Source organism: Ictidomys tridecemlineatus, chromosome 5 (assembly GCF_052094955.1).
Source record: "Ictidomys tridecemlineatus isolate mIctTri1 chromosome 5, mIctTri1.hap1, whole genome shotgun sequence".
Lineage (NCBI taxonomy): Eukaryota > Metazoa > Chordata > Mammalia > Rodentia > Sciuridae > Ictidomys > Ictidomys tridecemlineatus.
This window is the reverse complement of record NC_135481.1, coordinates 153,895,292-153,899,314: the sequence shown is the minus strand read 5'-3', so window position 1 is coordinate 153,899,314 and position 4,023 is coordinate 153,895,292.

The following is a 4,023-nucleotide window of genomic DNA, read 5'->3' as shown; positions in this document are numbered from 1 at the left end:
AAAAGAAGGTTCTTGTCTGCTAGTCCCACAATTTCTCTTTGACTTTGGCCTCTAATTCTTAGGTGGTTTCTGTTGAGCACTGCTGATTCATTCTGGCTGGTCTATGTAGAGAATCAGATGTAACTGCGTTACTATTACTGTTCTTGATGGAGTCTGCCTGCAAACAGGATATTCTGTCAAGGTATAGATAAGTAACAGGGGACATGCTTGAAAACCAGGTTGTCTGCTGTCCTTGGGAGGATTTTCCTGCAAACGGGATGTTCTGCCAAGTGGGCTAGGAGGGCGCTGAGAAAAATTTTATTATCTGTTCTTAACAAAGAGCAGAGCTCAACATACTCCGGGCCGAGAATAGATTAGCCATGAGAAGTGGGTCACTTCTGATTAGAAAGTAAAACTTCTGTGTGCTATGTTTAATTAGCTGAAAGACCTGATTTATTGATGTTGGAAGGCTGCCTTCTTTGTTCACAATACTATAAAAAGATAGCTTGTACACAATAAAGGACTTTTTTTTTCTGCTGCTGCTTCGCTTGCTCTGCTTCTTCTTCTTTTTTCTTTTCCCATGCTGACCTGCAAGTGAATTACTGCAACAGGTCTACGTCTTAGTCTATTTTCTGTTGCTATAACTGATAAAAGTTCATCTTTAAAATAATAAAATATTCAGCTTATATTTTAGGAGCCCTGAGGTCAAGAGATCATGTTACTGTCTAGGGGTCTTGGGTTTGTTGTCTTCACTCAGCAAAGAATTGAAGAGCAGGACATAGAGCTAGCCAGCAATCAGAAGGCTTACTGTAAAAGAGATGGTAACAGACTTCTCCAAAGAGAAGGGGCCCTGGAACTGGCAGTCCTGTGGGGAAGTTTTGGCTTGTTCTTTTTATGGTCTCTGGAATTTCCTCCTTTCCTATCTCCTCCACTGTCCACACTCTCCTCACTAGTGTTCATTAGTGACCCCCATTCCACAGTGTCTATATATCTATTTTCGTTTTTCTATTGGATCTTCTGCTTAGGAGCAAACGTATGGAAGTATCTGTCTGATTGGGTCCCCCACTTGTGTCCAGAAGCACTTTTGTCAACCAGGAGGTTGACTTCATTGAAAACCCTCTCCATTCTCCTTTGGTCTGGACCTGCCCCTGACTTTCTCACTCACCATCCTACCTTAGCCATCTACACCCTTCTTCATTTCCCTCAGGCATCTGGTGAGAGCCTCTTGCTGCAGGAACTCTGCTGTGTCCTAGGATAGTTCAGGACGTCACATGATGAGAGACAGAGCAGGTATGCTATCAGATTTCTGTTCTTATAAAACTACTAATTCCATGGGGACTCCACTTTCATGACATGGGTCTAATCCTAACTTCCTCCTAAAGGACCCACTTCTTAATGCAATAATCAGGTTAAATTTCCACCATCTTAAGACCTCACAATGAAGATCAAACTTCAACATGAGTTTTGGTGGAGACATTCAAACTACAGCAGCCCCTTAGTTAGGTTTTGGAATCCTGTGTTTATCACAAGTCCTTCCAATAAACCTACACTTTCCAAGATGGGAGGTTGTAGACATCTTCAATAAGGAAACCTGGAAATTCCGTTGACCTCCATAATATTGTTCTTTACAAGCTGAATGCACACTGACACCAGTGAAGGTGCACAGTAAACCCTCAATTTGGTGGTAGAGATGAGATTCAGCTTAAGGGACCAGAAGCCAGGTGGATGCAGGGCTACATATAATGACATTGTGCCATCCCTCAGAGGATGCTCATCAGACCCCCACATCCTTTAGCTCTTGCTGTTCTTCTACTTTGACACTGACCCAGAAATGAACAGTGAAAGCATAAAGCTTTGTAGCTGCTGCTCTCACATCCTCGTCATGTTCCAAGACATTCACTGTCTTCAAACCTGCCTGTGAGGTCCTATTATGGTGTACCTGGGATTCTCCTTTGATTTGGAGCAGTCATCAAGCATCTGCATTTGATGGCCTGGGAGCAGCCTTCAGCCAAGGTGGATGAGAGGGGTGGAGAATAAAAATTGCCCTCTTTCTCACCCTTTTGAGCAAGTCTGACTCAAGACCCAAGCCAACAGCTCCCTAGAAGTCCCCGATTGCATGAGTCACCCATAGCAGTGATCTGCTCATTAACTGGCTTCCTTCCTCCTTGTCTCACTTTGTCACAAGTCATCTGGGTCCTCTAGAAAACAGACCTTGGGAGGGAATTAGATGCAGAAACAGTCTCTTGGGGGGAGGGGGTAATGGTTATGAAAGAAAACTGGGAGGAAGAAACAGATCTGGGAAGAAAAGGCTTCTTAATGCAAATCTGATACCTAGGAAAGGAGTGGTATCAGGATGTTACCGTTGTTTACTGGTGACGAGTCCTTGCTTCCCCAATGTTGAAGTATAACACCAGAGAAGCACGCCGAGGCAAGGTTAGAGTGGAAAGTAGAAGCTTTATTAAAGGACAGCAGAAAAGACTTCTCCCAGAGGAAGAAGGGGACCCAAGAGGTGGAATCCGTGGAAGGATGATGTCTTCCCCTTTTTATAGCTAAGGTCTTCATTCAGCTTTCCCGCATTCCTGTCACATCACATTCCTGTCCTTTGTTCTGTTAATTTTCAGTGACGGAATGTAGGTGGGAAGGCCCAAAGGGTGGGGAACAGGTGGGCCAAAGGAGTCTTCTGGGCCGGAAGGACTTTTGGAATAACACCTCTGTGTTTGCTGGGAGCTGTTTCATTAACAATTCTTTGGGATGGGCTCTGGGCCTTGGGGACATTAACGTCCCAAGAATTGTCCTGCTTTTCTCGAACTCCATTCTCAACATGGCCTTCATTTTCGGTTTTACTCCATATTAGACCCGATTTACCTAACTACACTGACTACCTATCTTTAAATCTGGCTTCCAGGATCTGGCAGGGAGAGGCTCAGACCAAGATGCTCTCTGAGGAAGCTCACCACTCCTGTGAGAGCATCAGGGAAGCCCTGTGTCCTATGGGCATAACAGAACCAAAACACCTGGCTGTCATAGTCATTGGAGTGCAATGCTAAGAAGAGGATGCCTGAGCTCCAAAGCACAGGCAAATTCTGAAGGTGGACACTGGAACCTGCTGGGCCTCAGCCCTCCTGGCAACTGAAAGGTAATGTTCTTCCTTGAATATGTTACTTGCTCAGTGGGTTCTTGTGCTCTTCATCAGAGAATCAGATACAGGCAAAATACAATGGAAACAAGATTCTTTATTGGCACTTCTTGCTGAAATAGAAGGGAAAGGCACTATTGACCAAGAGAATGTCAAGGTGGCTCTCAGAACAAAGGAGAGATCAAATTTCCTCCATGTGAAAGGGTGGTAGAGGTGGTTTGGATTTAGGAATGTTAGTTGACTTTAGATACATTTCAAAAGGTATTTTTCTTTTCCTGGGTCAGCACTTTACCCTTGAGGGAGGGATAGTTAGCTGGTCCTTCGGGGCCAAGTATTACATCTCTCATCAGTACCGCATCTTGTATCAACCTCTCTGTCTTAGGATAAGGATGGGTTGCTGCAGCTGTGAAGAGAACGTGTAGCTGGAAATGGAAGAAAGTACAAATCATGGCAAGTAACAAGGGCCCCTGGAATTGGCCGTTTAAGTGACTCCTTGACAGTTTTATCCTTCACACTATTTGTCCTTGTAGAGTCTTGGCTGGTGTCTCTGGGCTTTAATTCTACATGTGGATATTTGAGGCTGACTAAGCTGTTTTGAGAGTTAGTGAGTGAGGAGGGCAGGAAAGGCACATATCTTTTAATGGCTCATAAGCTATGAGATAAGGACCTGAAGTGCATTTGTGCTTTGTCCCTCTGGCGGTCCCCAACTGTCTTAAAGGGAACTCCTTGTGGACACCTGTGTACCACACATGCTCCAAATCATGGCTCCCTCCAACTGCTCCCTAAACAACTTCTTGCTCTCAAGATCTGCTTATAGGAGAAGACCCTAAAACAAAACTTGTTTTAAGTTAATTTGTTACGTTTCAGATGTTCCTCTATGCAATGTGCATGCATGGCCTTAAAATTCG